A 17,545-nucleotide genomic window follows, 5' to 3' on the forward strand; every position below is an offset into this window, starting at 1 on the left:
GGGGGGGGGGGGGGGGGGGGGGAACTCGAGACTGCCACAAAGACGGATGGAGTGGCTCAGATCTATGAGCTTCCTCGTGTGCGTCACACGTCCTCATGAGTCAACCAGACACTGCACCTGCTGGGTGGTAATTGGAGGGCTTCCTGGGAGAGGTGGCCGCAGCGCCGCGTTCGCCTCTGGGCTGCCCTCAACAGTCTGAGTCTGCTCTAATTGGCGCGGCACACTGCCTCGCTCTTAGTATGCACGTGGACTACAGACTAGCTGTATTAATGATTCGCCGATGATCAGTTCATCACCCGTAAGACCTGTGATCAACCAGGAATACACTTCCCAATGTGCGCTCAGTGCTCTTATTCATTTACTCGTATTTAGTTTATTAATAATTCAAGTGCCTTATTTAAGGCTGTGCTGGAAAAGCATGTGTTTTGTTTTTCTATAAGCTTTCATGGCTAATCAATTATGCATTGCTAATATGGCCAATATAATTGACAAAAAAATAAATAAAAACAATTAACATTTGCATCCCGACTGCGGCTCTGTGAGTGTGGTTAGTTAGCTGTGCTGTTTCTCCCAGCCCACCCATTAGTTTAAGTGGGGGGGCACTGGCGCCATATGGTAGGTCCTTGACTGTGACAGACTGACACATTAGTCATTGATGGCTCACAGCCTCTCGGATGATAGGCAGTGCTTAAAAGGATGACCTACAAACGAACACACACACACACACACACACACACACACTCTGAATTGATCTTGAAACACTTACAGTAAATATAGAGGCATTTTTACAGAGGTCGTGTCAGCTCAGTCAATTTGGCAGCTGTGTGTGTGTGTGTGTGTGTGTGTGTGTGTGTGTGTGTGTGTGTGTGTGTGTGTGTGTGTAAAAAAAGTGAAATGAGAGACACAATAGAATAATCACGGCAGCACCAGTTATGACCCCGCGATAACAGGACTATGGATCGGTCCCTGTCCATTTGCTCAGTTAATTTCACGCAACAGGGTAACATTGTGCATCTTGCCACAGCGTTCAAAAGAATTCAATGATTGGCCCGATGGTGCGCTATAATTGGCACTCGAAACAAAAGACATATTTGCTCCTGATTGGCTCAGGAGGGGTTCTGCCTTGTTGTTCAGAGACGGCACATTTCCTGCCACCTTGATTTTAATACATTTTTTTTTTGCGACTTAATCTTAGATAAATGCAGTAAATTCCCCTCACGAGTAATGTCTAATGTATTAAGCATTGGACAACAAATCACCTCCAGTGTTGACTTTTTGTAATGGAGTGTCACCAGGCGGCAATCTTTCTAATGGCCAGCAGAGGGCGACTCCTCTGGTTGATTATATAGCAGTCTATGAGAAAATGACCCAACTTCTGCTTGATTTTTTTTTTTTACCTCAGTAAACATTGTAAACATGATTGTATGTTCCCATTTGCTAGTTTCAAGTCTTCCTCAATACAATAAGACGTTCAATTAGTAAACGATGGTCCTGATTAGAGTAAAATAGAAGATAAAGCAGGGCGGGGCTACCTTGTGATTGACAGGCTGCTACCACGGCGTTTTAACCCTTTCACAGTGAGTTTTCAGTTCATTTAAGTTAATTGTAACATTTTGGTTGCCTACAAATGTCTTATTCAGCGTTTGGTTGCCTTAGCTCCACCCTCTCGTGGCATTTCTGGGCTGCGGTGGAATAGTCCTTTTTGCTGAGGAAGGTTCTAACTGAGTGAAATGACCGGAAGTATCTAAGACGCCGCCATCATGAGAGCTGTTGGAATCCTCTAAATTCTAAGGAAAGGTGCGTCAATGCTTCCTTCATTAGCTTCTTTAGCATAGGAAACACTGGTCCGTCCTTTACGAAAAGGAAACTAGATAATTCCGCCCCACAATTCCTTGCGGCGGCACCATTTAAAGTGACGCACCATTCGGCCGTCCATGAAAACAAACGACATGTTTATCTTCCACAGGTTGAACAATTCTACTCAAACAGTCATAATGTAATGGGATTCATGTTGATGCATATGAATAGACAGTGACAAACCTTTCGTTTCATGTTATATGTATAAGTTTACTCAGAAGATGTAACAAATAAGTAAAAACATTTTGATATTTGAAATTGATATTGAACAGTTTCATTGATATTTCACGAGTGTTAATTGTTAAATGTGACAGCAGCAGGAAGGAAGGAGCTCCGGTTTGTCTCCTTCACACCACGAGTGAAACACCCTCTCACGAAAGAAGCAGTGTAATAGATTTCATGGGGTCATGTTTTAGTTGTGCTTTTTGTAGTCCTTTGTTGTAGTTTCTCCATGGCAGACCTACGTCAGGGACATCCGCCCTCGCATCATAATTACGTAGCTTAGCTTAGTGTAGTCTGGTTCTCTAAACACCACGGTTGTCTTTTCCTAACTCCTCGTGAACTCTCCTTCACCTCTTTCCTTGACCCCATGATGTTTTCCATACAGGTCAAGGATAAGTGGTTAGAAATAGACGTTAAGAGGTCATAATTGGACACTTCGACCGCAGCCCTGGTTGCAAAAAAAACCAAGATGGCGACTGACAGACTGCCGAACTCGAGGCTTTGAAACTGTAGTCCATAAACCAATGGGTGACGCTCCCCGGGGCTTTGTCTACTTCTTATATACAGTCTGAAGAAGACGGCGTAGTTGAGATTAGCATCAGCCGAAGGGAGCCGTAAGCTGCTCTCTAACTCCCCTCAACAAGCACCGAGGTGCTTCTGTGTCCTGTTCGAAATGTGTCATCAGCTGTCCCGGCAGGTGCGTTGCCACACAAACCTCTGAAGTGGCTTCAGAGCTTCTTGCCTGGAAAGGTCACCGCAGGAGTGGGTTAAATATCCCCCGGAGGAGCGAGCGGGGCAAGCCGGTCGGTGATTTGTGAGAGCTGCTTCGCCTCCCTTCCCAATGACCTTGACCAATTCTCCCTCCCTTTTAACTTACAAGTCACTCTCTAGAAAAACGGCCCGGTCACCATGTGTCTGATGTGCCAGCAGTCATTAGTCGTAGTCTGATTGAGGAGCTGAAGGAAATTAAAAGAAATAAACTAAAAAGCCATTAGAGGTCAAGCCATCACAACAACCGCACACAAAACATTATCCTCTGTTTTGCTTTAATCCAATTAGACATCCGCTGAAGCTTCAGTTGTTTTCAGGCAAGCCTGATTAACTTTGTTGTGAATCGCTGTGCTTGTGCCTGTTGTTTTCCCCCCTTTCTTGAGTTTGGCTCAAGAAAGGATCAGCCATTAAAATCAACTCTTTAACTTACTTTTTGTGGAATTGTAGCTCGGACCACGGCTGCCCGATTACAGCAAAAACGATAATGGCAATTGTTTGCATAATTAGGATTTACACTATTGTTAATTTGTATCAGTTTAATAGTGTCTTATTCTATATAGAACACTTTGAGTTGACGGCAAGGTTGCCTCCACATTTACACTCTACTTGATGTACCCCAAAATCGACTATCTTTTATTAGAATATAGAAGTCTGATGGGCTATATGAATACAATTAAAATAGACTGAATTGAAGGATCTATCTATTTAAACAGTCACAGGTGTGAAGCGCCGTCACCAGTGCTGCTGTCCTGGACCAAATGAAGTCGGGTGCCGTTTTGCCACTCGAGTATGAATTAGTTAAAGGTATTTTTGTTCGTGATAATCCTAGTCGTTAGACTCACTTAGGAGGAATTGAGCGATTCTTCTCGCGTGCCACAGTCCTCTGAGAAATAGGATTGAGACTGCTAGAGACGTAATTATTGAGAACAATTTCCTGCCGTTCGCGAGCTAGATCTTTGTGGAAAAAAATCAAAATCTTCCGTTCCGTGTCCTCTCTGTGGCGTGGTCCCCCCCCCCCCCCCTTGTTTTTAAAGACGCCATTTGGAATTCATTACCAGGACTCCGTATGCAGATTCGGAAGGGCTTTGATTAAAGCTCTAACAAGCACTTGATGGTTGGGGATATCACATTTCCTTTTGTTTTAATGCACTCTGTTAGGCTCACTCACAGTTAATAAGTCACAATCAATCTACCTGCTGTACGCACTGAGGCTTTGTAAGAGCTTAACAGGACCCCTGAGAGATGGAATAATTTCACTTCTGAAACAGACTGACAGAGTGAGCGCCTCTCATTGATGTTTTGCATCTGTGTGGGATCGTAGTAGCTTCCATTGCGTATTTATACACTTGTGTACGAGGGTGTAGGAGATAAAGGAGGCCGCTAAAGGAAGCCTGTCAGACATTGCCACACTGGGTAGACGGGCTCATGTTGTCTCCTCTCCATTTCCACTCGGAAGAGTGCAGTTGCCTTAAGCGAAGTGTGTCGTGTTTGATGACCTCAGAAAGCGTTTCTCTCGAAATACCTGACTTCTGCTCTCTCGTGTCCGAGTCATCCCATCCTGTGGATGGAAACATCCGATTTCATCATTTCGTTACTTGAGCAACTCTTAAAAAAAAAAAAAGCGGAGATGCATCGACGGTCCTCCTGCACGCTGGAATGTTTGGGGGGGTCAAAGCCGTAATCCAGAAGCCTGCCCGTGAACCTTGTGGCGGCGGTGAGTTAAAGGTCCCGTTTACGGTTCCCTGTGCGTTACATCTCTTCGCTGAGGCGCGACGCTCGGGGCAACACTCTACTTGCTGAGTCGAGGCTCAGAATGCATCGTCGCTGTTTTTCTCTCCCCAGTGACATATCAAGCTGGCATTTTAGCATTTCTAAGGTTGATTGAATACTTCATTAAATTCAGATTTGTTCCCTTTGATTTACTACAATAAAGCATTCCTAACGGTGTCCCGTATACTGGAAACACAAGAGAACCGCTCTTCAGACGACTATGGGATGTGTATGAGCTGTGTCACAATATATGTTGAAGCAGGTGAGTGCAGTTGGCATTCAGGCACAGTGTTTGTCTGTATCTCTAAAAGTTTACATGCATGTCATGAGTCCGATTGAACAGTTTACCTTCGCGTTCATTGTAGGTGGAGAGCACCAGGACACTGGCAGCACGCGGGCACATCATCGCAGCACGCAGTGGGCTACAACTCGGTATTAACTTGAAACTAATCAGGGGTACCCGAGCGTGGACAGTGACATTCTGGACGCACCGCTGCACTGAACACACCAGCACGCGCAGCTCCATGAAAGATGTTTAGGACATTACAAAGTGCCCTCTCCCCCCCCCCCCTCCACATCCTCATCCAAAACACGGAGATGCTGTCGGTGTGGCAGCTTCCTGCATCTTGTCATTTGCAGGGGTTTTCCCCAAAAGTAGCACCTGGAGCAGTTTATTTATTTTGTTTACAAACCATTTTTGTGAAGGCACCGCATTTTTTAATTGAAATCGAGAAAGGCCCGTGGCTGCAGCTAACACTGTATAATGCGGTAGGGCACAGTCGAGGCTGTAATTGTTTTTGATTGAATTTGATAGCGACAGGACAGGGAGAAGTTACTAACCAAAGAAAAAAAGAAAAACAAATCTATTATGCTTTCTAGGCATTTGAATTTAATACCGTCCGTCTTGTAAACAAAGCTGAATTGCTGGTTTGTGCAATCACGTAAATGGCATGAAAAGACCAATGCCCGGCTCAGAATACTGTAAACGGGGTCCAATCTTCAGCCTCAGCCATCACTTTAAAACCCTCGTGCATCTGGCAAAATAATAGCAATGTCTTAAAAACGTGTGTTCTTCACCTATCTGTCGACTCCTCTCAATAAAGCATTGAGATGAACCGTTTCTATTGGCCATGACTGAGGCCAGTCTTCTTCTTCTTCTTCTTCTTCTTAATCTCCCCCAGTTTCCAAACTGCATCGCAGGTGCGCTCTGCACGTCTGGTCACCAAAATAACCAACGCGGCTCTTTCCACGGTTTGTTCGTCACAACCGAGTGCACTTTGCGCCGGCGAGTCTCGCACATTTGCTTCACACCTGTTAATAACTTCCCACCTTCAGCCATCCTGTGTAATCGCCACCGGGGCAAAGTTGGAAAAAAGAATCGGCGGCATTGGATCGTCTACGCTGATCCCAGTAATTCACCAAATTAAGAGTATGCAACCTTACTGACACAAATCTGTTTGCAGATAGTCTGAGCTTGTTGATGCTTTTTTTTTTTTTTTTTTTGTTCAATCCGCTCTTCACTTCAGAAAGCAGCGTATTTTTGTCTGATCCTTCACTCAAAAAAACCACAAAGCAGCCAAATGCAACGCTGAGCAGGCTTTTTCCAGCCCTATCTGAAAGAGATTAGAGGAACATGCGTCTCCTTCTTTGAGCTCACATTTCAAACTCTGCCTTCACGTCATTACTTAACCGCTGGTGGAGCACTCGTTAGAGAGAAGGATAAAAAAAAACGAGAGTGCGAGCTACGTGCTGTGAGCGGGCCCAGTCAGCTCGGACATCTCGGTCCTGGTTTATGTTGGGAACCCAAATTAGATTGTCGCAACTAAATAGCTCAGTAATGGGATCACTGGGATCATTTTTTTACTCATCTTCCCGCTCTTTCAGGTCTTCGGCTGTCTCTTTCAGCCACGTCTCTGCCTTTTCCCCAAAGCATTAGCGGAGAATAAAGTCTGTTAAGAGAGATGTGCGGGAGGCTGAATGTAGTTCAGTTTGTTCAGTGGCGTGTCTTTGGAGAGCCCCCAAATAGCAAACTGTTTGTTTTTTTCCCTTTTTAAGATGAAATGTGCATGTTTGTCTTTGTTATTGAGAGAGACAAAGACACAGAGAGAGAGAGAGAGAGAGAGTGTTGATGTTGTGGCAAGTGTGAGGAAGGTTTCTTTTGATTTTCAGGAAGGTTCCATGAGATTTTGACAGGGGCTGAGAGGACATGGAAGAAAATTCTTTGATGCCGACTGTCAACAAAAGGCCTCTGCAACATACAAATAGCTATTTATCCTCTCCCGCTTTTTTTTCTTCTTTCTCCTCCTTTATCTCCTCTCTTCCTCGCTAAATGTTTGGGCAGAGCCCGTCAGCCTTTTGCACTGAACTGCTAAGCGAATGGACGCCTCTCGTCTCAACTGTCTGTCTCACTCTGTCCGAGCAGCAATAAACAGCGGGACATGTTAAGCCCACACCACGGCAGGAAATGCCAACAATGAGTGATGAAAACACTGGTTTGGTTGGTGTTTGCAAAACTAGACTTGATGGGTTAAGGTAAAAAAAAAAAAAAACCTCCAGCAGCAGCAACCAGTCACACTATCTCCTGGCAGCACAAAGCAGCTCTGCTGGCTGTGTTCTCAATTGCGACAGGTTTGAATATGGCCTAATAAAAGAGAGACGGAGCGGAAATTTCACCCAATTCCTGCAGATAAGAGGGTATTGTTTCAGAAACTCGTGAGCTTTTTGTTGGAAAAATGTGAGAATTTAGATTGGCTAAAAGAAGCAAGAAATCTCCCCCCCCCCTCTCTTTTTTGTCTTTGTGTTTTGTGGCTCCGCTCTCTGTGCCTGTTTTTTTTATAAAGACAAGCCAGGGCGACAAAATGTATCCTGAAGATTAATTAAAAATTGTTGATTGGGGTTTAGACAGCGTGTATATGTGCACGGGGAGTTGAGAGGTGTGATACCCCGATGGTGCGCTTTTGGCACAGCGCCAATGCAAAGTTGTTTTTTTGTTTGTTATTAATAGTACAAAGACAACAAATACACGCAAATGCTTATTCTTTGAGTGGCTAATTGAATTTGAAATGGCCCCTCACATCTTTGTGTTTGCTTCAAGTCGAGCCAAACGCTGTTCCTGTATCTGCACCGCCTAACTGAAACTTATCTTCACGCCACACCACCTTAAACATGTACTATATGTATATTTATGTGCATCTCTTTAGGAACACAGACGGGAGATTTCCATCGTGTGGTCCTGACTGTGTCACTGGCAGAAGCTTCAGTCAACGCTCTCCTTCAGAGCGTTAACCGTCCACATACGATTCGGGTCGTAATGCCCAGCGGTCGCACCGGATAACTGATCATCTGTTTTAAATTCAGCCACGTTTTGTCGCTTGGGCCGTAGAGGCTGTTGCGATTGGATTTATTTCTCCACAGGTGTGCACATTTCTAAAGACAACATTAATGTAAGCGCACCATGGTTCCATGGTAACTTGGCAACAGTCCTCAGGTTGGCTCCTGATCACTGGCGGGGCGGACTCAGCGACACTGATTAAGTGAAGTTCATGATGGAAGAGTTAAAGGTGCTAAATTCCAAATTCAGAGAGCATCTGCGATCGGAGGATTGCCTCCACATGGCTCTCAACATGGCAACGGCTACACTTTATCTTTATGTAGAAAATAGCTGTTTGCTGCTATAATTAATGCTCCGAATATCAAATTCAGCACATTAAACACACATAAATAGACCAAAATAGTATAGCAAAACAATATGTGATTATATAATCTGTTCCTTATGTTTCTCTCTTGGTCACTGTGGTGTAATATTCCACATGCAGTCACATCGTCATCTGGACAGAATAGGCGATACACCAGATTACATCACTTACTTTCAGCGAGCCGAACAATTAGGAGCAGTGATGGAATTTGTGCGAGTATCAAGCCATACTTGGGAGATATTCTGTCTCTTTAAGAATCCTCTCAACTCCCCAAATGCCCTGTCGGATTGCAGTGTGATCACATTGGGCCGTGCAGAAGTGGCTGAATTGGAATCTTATCTTCTTCCATCTTTCCCATTACGGGCAGATTGAAAGCCCTGCAGCGGTGCTCTGGCCCGGTCCCCAGTCAAGACGGCTTTTTAGACCGCAATTTGACAGCTTCTAAAAAAAAAAAAAAAAAATGTCACATTTTGTTGTTAAGATGCACTGCCAAGCACTTGAGCCATACATGCTGTGGCATCGGCCCCAGTTGGGTTGTGAAGCCTTCGCTGACCTTCCCTTCACTCCCGGGCATCACTCCTGGCACTACCTGTCTCCTGGTGTCAGTTTGACATTATGAACTTAAAGAGCCTGATGCGTAGCAGCAAGGCACAAAGCCACTTTCCCCCGGCTTTCATCCCGTCCTCGACAGACAGCACTGCTAGCCACGCTTGCTCAGTGCTCGTGAAAAGTCTGTGAAATGACGGGCATAAAAAACGGTGTGTACTAATGCATGTAAACAGTGGTTTTTCTTCTTTTAAATCTTTGAGCTTTGAGGTTCATTGTTTGGTATCTTTGCATGTCTTGTATACATCTTGTATACCTTCACACCGGTATCACCGTGCCGGCTTTAAAGCAGGCAAATGTGCTCGGTTGTATTTCCTCCAGGTTTATGCTGAAGGAACTGGTGGATCTTTCATATCCGCTGCCGTTGTTACTGCTGTGGAGGCTCTGACGATGACATTCTTTCGAGATGAAATAACAAAGACAAGTCCGCAATAAAAAAAAAGGTTTTAAGAAGGTCAGATGTTTTTTATGCGTCCGTCCACCTTTGTCGTCTCGGGCAGCACAGAAGCCCGTCTCTCTGCTCTGTAGTCTTTTTCTTCAGTTGGGCATATGGGCCGAAGCTGCATCTCAGACACACTCAGGGGGGGCAGCACTGCCGTGACATAGGAAGTGTGAGGGAGAATAGCAGGGAGGGGGGAGGGGGGGGGGCCCTGCTGTCCACCATCTGGGCAAATGGCAAGTCTTTATGCCAGCATGGTAGCCGCTGAAGAAAGAGGGCACGGGGGGGGCATAGCGGGAAGCTCCGAAGACAGACAAGAGGGGGCACCTGCAGACACGGGTCATTCTTCCTCGGTAAAAGAGCCACTCGGTAACACCTGTGCTCCCGCTCCCCTCTGCCCCACTTCAGACACTCTGTCAGAAAGCCCGTGCTCAGCAGAACTGCAGGCTCCCAAAACAAAAGACTTTTGCAGGCTCGGCGGAGAGAGAGAGCGTGCAGGTGAATAACAATAACCGCTCCTTCAGTTATTCATATATTCATATGTGTGTTCATATTTAGCCTTCGCTGTGAGGGTGACGAACAGCGGTTTGCCGAAGGCCGCGCCGACGCCGACTCGCGGCACCCGGTTTCTCTCCTCCTGGCGCGGAAAAGCGGTTAACGGGGCAAGAAAGTGACAGGGCGACTGGTCGGGGTGTCCTCTGTGGGTCTGGTGTTGCGTTCGCCGGGCGGGCATATTAAAAGAACAGCACTCCTAATGAGGAGGAATCTGACATGTCTCAGCTGGGGCGATGGGGAGAGAGCGAGCGGTGTGGCAGGCCCCTTATGTTCGACTGATGTATTAGCCATTGAGGGCTCATACAGCCGCTCGGATGGCGGGCGGCAGTTACCCAAAAGCTAATAGATCCTCGTGCGTTATATGCTCCCTCCCCGGAGAGGTGCCATAGCCATCCCCCTGCAAAGGCGCTGAACGTGAACATGTTCAACCCCCGGCCCGCTCAAATCTCCCCCCCCTCCCTCCCTCCCGGCTCACGGTCTCGGTGCACCCAATCCTTTCATCCTCATATCTCTCAATCCAGGTAAGGCTTGGCTGGAGACCAGTGTTCTGTAGAACAGAGGCCCTCTTGGCTGCGCAATCGATTTTTCCTGCGGGGGCAGAATGTACAGTGCGCGTGGCCGCGTCGAGGGGAAATGTAAATGGACCGAGCTCCCGAAAATGATCGGGGCAGCCTGGGCTGCGCGTGGATCAGGGAGCATGTAAGCACCAGATAGCGTTTACCCCCGGTTTTAACTAAAGCACTCAGACATTCTCCTCTCCGCAGCCCTGTAATTCCCTCCGAGTGCACGGTGTGAAAGTGAAGCACTGTTATCAGCCGCTACCAAATGCATTAGTCCTCCTCCGACCGCTGCAAACGGACCGCCTGGCTGTAGATCGTTCCCTCCACACAGAATGGAGGCGATGAAGAAGTTGTAAATTAGGATTGCGTACTTTCATGCCCCTTAATGATTACGGCACCCCTGGGCTGCACAATCACTCCCTCTCTGTAATTTTGAATTAAATACGACGTATACCTGTCAGTGAACGGAGAATAAATTGACGGTCTTACCTGATGTCACCCGCGGTAATAATGCATGGTGATGACACAGCATGATTCCGACCACTTTGCACTTATTTCTCTGCATGGCGTGTGGGCAGTGAGTGCAGAGACCTGGAGGAACTGGACGTGGTTAGTTTGATGGGACTGCTTCTAAGTGCTGCTATTTGGGCCGATTATTTTCTTATTGAGGTTATTTTGGTGTGAAGATTTGCTGTTGTGTGTTGATGGCAGATGCATCATGTAATTCCTGAAACACTATGATGTCTGATGTTTTGTGTATAAAAGATATTAGGCAAGCCAGATGAGGTTTTATACTGGTTTAAACACCTGAGTTGGCATTATTTCATTTTTTTTATGATGCAGATTAATGTCAAAGACAGCCATTGATCTCAGGGGATGAGTACCAGAGATCCAGTGTATATGTTTTGAAAGAATTGTGGTTTACGATATGAAGATTTCTATTTTCAGTATAAATTATATAAAGATATGGTTTAACTCAATATTGCATTAAGTGTTTATCCTATATAGATGGATTTAATGATTGCAAAGTCTCAAATAAGATATTACAGATGTTGTTTGCTGCAGTCACCATTATTGTGCTTTGCATCAGACAATTCTGTCTCAAGAACAATTCATTTTTTCAGTTATGCAACACAATCTGATTGGAATCGGTATCATACTGTATGAACATAGTACAATTGCACTGGAATGAATGAATGGTAATATTAATACAGATTACAGCAGTAATCTGCTGCGTTACAGAATCTATTTGTCTCACTTCCTGTTTGCTCCGTCTAGCCACGGCGAGTTCTTCAGGGCTCCGGCCTTGAATTAGCTTTGATACCTTTTTATAAACGTGTGAACATTGGCCCAGATCCTCCTGTAGCATTCTTCAGCGCCACCTGGCAAACGGTGTTAAATATCAAACTCTTGTTTTTTGTTTTTTTTGCACCATTTGGGAAAAGACTTGTCCAAACATTGTTGATTCAGAATTAATTATGTAATGTGTTTTAGAATGGGGTCTATTTGAAGGTTACATTTTTCCATTATATTCCACAGTTTCAGGGAGGTGGTGGCCCTGTAGAGATAAGACGACAACTGTGCAGCCCCCCCCGCCCCCCCATTCAAAACATGTCTTTAAAAGCAAATAAAATGCCTCAGCAGCTGTTTGGATTGGTTGAACTGTATTGACAATCTGTTAAAGGGTGGGGGGTGAAAAAAGGGGGCTTATTTTCCCTTTTGTAGAATTTGACAGTGATAAAACTGGATTGCAGCAATAATGGCTGTCATGGATCAACACCTAGAAACATTTTACTCTGCTGATGTGGACATGAATGGGATCCAAAGTCATGTCTCCCCCTGGCTGACTGCCAGGACCTTCACAGGAGCTTTAATAAATGGTTTGTACCAGCAGACGGTCCTTGGCCTGTGCGGGTGTTTCTCTGTGTGTGTGTGTGTGTGTGTGTGTGTGTGTGTGTGTGTGTGTTTATATGCCACGGGGATTTTTAATAAGGACTAAGTGCGCAGGAACCCTCCGGAGAGGGAGAAAGACCAATAACCTACAGTAGTGCATGGTGCTACTAAAAGGGTTGAAGGAACACTGAAGGGGAGGAAGCAAAGGTGTGCTAGCTATTTATTGGCGGCATCGGGGTGCACATGAATTATTCAATGTGACATTCATCCATAATTAAGTTTCTTTAATGGATAAATAAACACACAAAAGCGTTGTAGGGGAATGTTTTTTTTTTTTTGTTTTTTAAAAATTAATTTATTTTACTTGACACATGTGGATGTGGCTCCAAGTCTCATTTCATGACAATAACGAAGCGCGCATTTACGCGATGAGGGGAGGGGGGGGCATCGGCGGCGCAGGTGTAAGTTCAGAGTGAGTGCAATCGGAGTGTATGGGGGAGGGGGGGCGGGGGTGATGCTCAGCAGGGAGAAGATGGAGAGATGAGTTCAGTAGGTGGACTGCCTCGGGCATAGAGGTCAGCGGTCCGGGGAGGGGAGGGGGGGGCTTTGAGATCTTGAATGGAAGGATGGAGTGGACATTTGTTTCGGATCTACTGGTCTTTGAGTGAGGACACGGACCACAGCGAGGGTCTCGAGTGTGGAGAATGAAGTGATTCTTCTGAACGGATGTCAGATTTTGAAGGGTTAAGATGCTGCGCGGTGAGCAGCAATGAGCCCCGGCGCGAGGCGCAGCGTTTTTCAGTGAACACATCGCGGAAAAATACAGACGTGCCTCGGACACGCGGCGCAAGGTTCCATCTTGTCGATGATGTATCTTTTCATCATCTCGTGCCTGACAGCGCATGTTATTCTTCATTTTCGTCACTGTCGCCTCGAATCACACAGCAGAGCTCCGGAGGTGTCACCGGTTGCCCGTTGTTTCGTTGTTTCCCGTTACATCAAGGGGCCCGAGACGATTCTCACATACTTATTCATATCCTGGTTTATTCGCCAAGGCGAGCTAACGTCGGTGTCTCCCCCCGAAAAAAAACAGCAAACGAGTAGTCTGATGCTTTTCAGTCCATTTCCAAAGCGAGCAACCTGTCGCAGCACGCTATGAATTGATTCTCCGTTAAAAAGGGTTTGAATATAATTAAAGCTAGTGTTTGCCGCTCAGCAATCCAAGTAGATCTCGCCACCACACTGTGAGTTGCATCTCAAATTTGTCTCCCTCAACGCCATTAACACTATTTAACTCGGGGGCATTCATTTAATTTGCTATAATTGCTTCAGAGCCCCCTCTCTCCATGCTTAGCCAGTTGTCTGTAGGTTAAGGGTGGGGAAGGGGGGGGGGGGGGGGGGGGGGTGTCGGCTTGTCTGCATGCTTATCGCCAAACAGCTTTTTTGTGTCCAAACCTGAAGCATCAAGTCCATGCAAACTATACCATCGCTGCAGTTTGTAGAGCTGGCGCGTACGTAAATAAATCCATCACAATAATGATAAAACCTCCTGCGTCTGCGCGGACATTGATCATAGACTGTATTCAAATCATCCCTTGTTACATTGCAGCGGTGGTTGCGAGAAGTAAGACATTAAGCAAAAGATACCCTTTGCCGTAATGTGTAAATATCCGATAAATAACAACGTCACTGAGCGACAGGCGAACAGCAGTTATGTTCCTATGAGGGAAAACGGTTAACATGTCGGGGATTTGACGGGGAGGTGGGGGGGGCTCGGCAGGTGTTGGGAGCTCCTTAGGGAGCTGGAGGTCACATTACCATACAAAAGCCACTCTGCTGGGTAACCTTTCCAGACGCTGCTCCCTAGCCAGGGGGCTTGCGGTCACACACTGGCACTGCCACAAGTGCCTCACCACCAAACCCACACACACACACACACACACACACACACACACACACACACACACAGGCAGACGTGTGCACAGATCTCTCATACTCAACCCCTGAATACCCCCCCACGTTCTCCATGACAGAAACTTTGCTTGTATGGTGACATGAAAAATTTGCACTCGGGGAACATAAATCACAGGGGACAGCTCTAAAGCAAAACAAATACTATGATATGGTCCATTGCCGTCATAATGCACACTAAAGGGAAAGGCATTCATGTGGAATTTAGATCCAAAGCCTAACATTTTATCTTCGCCAGCAGTCTTTCGCACAAATCGGCTCCTTTTTTTTTTTTTTTTTTCCCCCCCCCCCCTCCTCCTCCCTAAATCCCCAGAAAAGCAAGGCTGTTGTCATTTAAGCTCCACTCTATTTACAACTCTGATATGCCTTAGATGTGTGCGAGACACAACAGCGAGGAATGGGAGCAGTGTACTGGATATGGGTAGCACGAGGGAGGCGAGCGATATAGACATCGACGTCGCATGGAAGCGCGCCGAGGTTCTCCTGGTGGTGGGGGGGAGGAGGAGGAGGAGGAGGAGGAGTAACCGGGGCGAGAGAGACAGACTGAGAATGGAGGGAGGCGCATTGGCGGGCAGCCGCGGAGTTAATGTCGATCGAAGGGTGGGGGGTGTTGGGCCGAGAGTATGGGTGGTCCTATTGATGGACAGCAGCATCAACAGGGATTCAGGTGGCTCTTAGAATATGATGCAGGTTTAGTGTTAGGAGTCTGTTTTTTCTCTCTCCTTTTTTTCATTCTGGAGGAGGAAGAGAGAGGGGGGGGGTCCGTGGCGGGCGGAGGCCGAGAGGCACGGAGACGCCTGGCGTCTTTTCCATCGTGGCTGATTTTGAGTGACAGGTCATAGGGATGGAAAAATACACGTTGTGTTCCGCGTGCGTGCGTGCGTGCGTACGCGTTACCCCACAGGTAACACGTGCGCACCATGTAATTATACTCATTACACGGCAGGCTGTGGATCTGCATGAGATGGTAGTAGACACTGGGGAAAAAAATAAAAATATATCTGGTTTGTTGACAGCGTAGTGGCACAGGAGCTGTGACAGTCAACTACATTGTTTATGCTGCAATTACCAAGACTGAATTCAATCAGTCAGGCCAATACACTTTTTTATTGCAATTATGCAAAAGACCCTACAGCTCACTGTGTGGTGAGACGTGATGTGCAGTAGCTTATATTGATTACTTTATTTGTAAAATTAAGTCTTTAAGAAGTCCCTGTCACTCAGCCCCTCACTGCAGCCCGTATCACATGCGAGCACTGCACCCTCCTGAAAATAATAACTCTTAATATAATTGATGTAATATGCCACATGCAACAATAAGGTATAACATCTAATCACGTTAAGTAGTCATTGCCAAGCCGTAATTAAACTGTTTGAGACAAGTGATTACCAACCCTGATAGAGAATGTGAATATATAATAGGGGTGTTATGAAAATGCTAATACCCCCATAGCTCTAATTGCGAGGCATTTATGTGTTTACTTCATCTTTTTTCACCAATACGCATTGTGTTGTATCTGTGTTATCGTCGCGTTGACCACAACGTGCTAGAGGGGGGGGGAAAGCACGCGAATATGGCGAGATGAAGCCCTCCTTCGCCTCGGTATGCTTCGCCACACATCGTGATGTTAACAGCGGGGCCCTGCAGTCTGACTGGGGCTAATGGTGTGCCATCCCATCAGGCCATGCGCCCAACCAGAACATTCAGAGAGATTGTTCACATCAAGCCTGTTGGCAAATTAGCCAACACGCATTAAGCTGTGGCATTATGCTAAAGCTGTCTAAATACTACTATATGCTTAGTGACCAGTGAATGATTGCTGAGGCCCTCCCCCCCCACCCCTTCCAGCCCACTGGGATATGAGGGTCTGTCCTCTCGAGCTGGATCGATGGAGTAAGCCGTCGCTGGTTGTGGTGCAATGTGAAGTTAAAATGAAGCGAGAGAGAGAGAGAGACACGGGAAGGGTTGAGAGCGCGGCTACAACCGGAGTCGTGGCGCGTATCTTCCCTTCACTGATGTCCTTTCAGTCAGCTGTTATTTAGGTAATACGACGGTGAATTCACTATATACCTAATTTCAAATCTGAATATTCTCCGGCAGCTGGAGCATTCAATGGCAATCACTAGATCACAGCAGGGGAAGGCGATATTTCACAGCGTGACGCGTGATCTGACAGACATTTCTCCTTCCACTCTGTTAATTTCGTCAGACACCTTCGGAGGCTTTGCCGCGCTGCCGGTCTCCCCGCTGACCAGAGCACCATGGTCTTTTGTCTGAAATGCCCTGGCTCTCCGCCCCCCCCCACACCTTTTTAAATGTAGGTTTTCATTTTCCTCCCACCGTAATGAAGGTGTCTGGGCAGCTGATGGACGTGCGTCCTCCACCCCTCACCTCCGCTGTATGGGCCCTTCTCCATGGGGTCTCGCCGACGGTGGTCGTAGACCGGTGGAACGGTGCACTCGAAAATACTTCTCTCTGCTCCTGGAATACACTTTTCTGTCAACGTCGCAAGTTTTAGGCAGCTTCCCAGGTCGTCACGGGGCCCCATGTTGCGCACAAGTGCCCAGCAATCCCAGCTGGGTGCTGATTCCTCAACCGAGGAAAGAAATATTGATCTGAGGTTTTGACTCGGTGGTTATCTTTGTGTATTTTTTTTGGTACTTCTTTGACTTTGTGCCTTGCAAAGAGTACTTCTACTCTGGGATCCAGTCAGTTGAATCCATGTGTAGATTAAACAGCCTACAGGTACGTATCGGCTTCAGTCTGAATGATAATTGAATTACACCACGAACACAAAGTTTGCCCTTTGATTGTTTCTTGCTGTTGTTCTGACTCTGTATTTGCATAATGACTTGTTTAATAATGTTCAAGGAATCAATGGACTTTTTACAATATTGTTGATGTTTTTGACATTTTACATTTCCAGTGAGTGCAAATTAAGTTTTAAAACATGAAAAAAAAAGTCCAAAACGTGACCATGGTGTAACGTATCTCCCTGGAGTGAGTGTTGTCTTCCTTCACAGTGAAATAGGCTTTTGAAATGTACAGGTGGTGCGTTATGACGTATGTTCAGGAGGGAGGTGGAGGTCTGTGTCCTTCGCCAATGGGCCACATCTGTTGCGTGGGCAGCTGGATTGATCGGCGATACGGGAGGAGGATGTGTGAGAGAGAGAGAGAGAGAGAGAGAGAGAGAGAGAGAGAGAGA

General features: G+C 46.3%; 1 protein-coding gene and 1 long non-coding RNA gene across 15 annotated transcripts in view; both read left to right on the forward strand.

Moving 5' to 3' along the window:
* Window positions 1-17,545, forward strand: part of LOC116389103 (RNA-binding protein Musashi homolog 2) — a 241,749-nt gene that overhangs the window by 89,197 nt on the left and 135,007 nt on the right. The window lies entirely within an intron of this gene.
* LOC116389104 (uncharacterized) overlaps window positions 1,610-17,545 on the forward strand; it is a 28,406-nt gene continuing 12,470 nt past the window's right edge. The window contains exon 1 of the long non-coding RNA XR_004213096.1: window positions 1,610-12,439. This is a non-coding gene — a long non-coding RNA (uncharacterized LOC116389104). The remainder of the gene's footprint in view (window positions 12,440-17,545) is intronic.

The sequence above is a fragment of the Anarrhichthys ocellatus genome, unplaced genomic scaffold (genome assembly GCF_004355925.1).
Source record: "Anarrhichthys ocellatus isolate YVR2014 unplaced genomic scaffold, GSC_Weel_1.0 scaffold18, whole genome shotgun sequence".
Lineage (NCBI taxonomy): Eukaryota > Metazoa > Chordata > Actinopteri > Perciformes > Anarhichadidae > Anarrhichthys > Anarrhichthys ocellatus.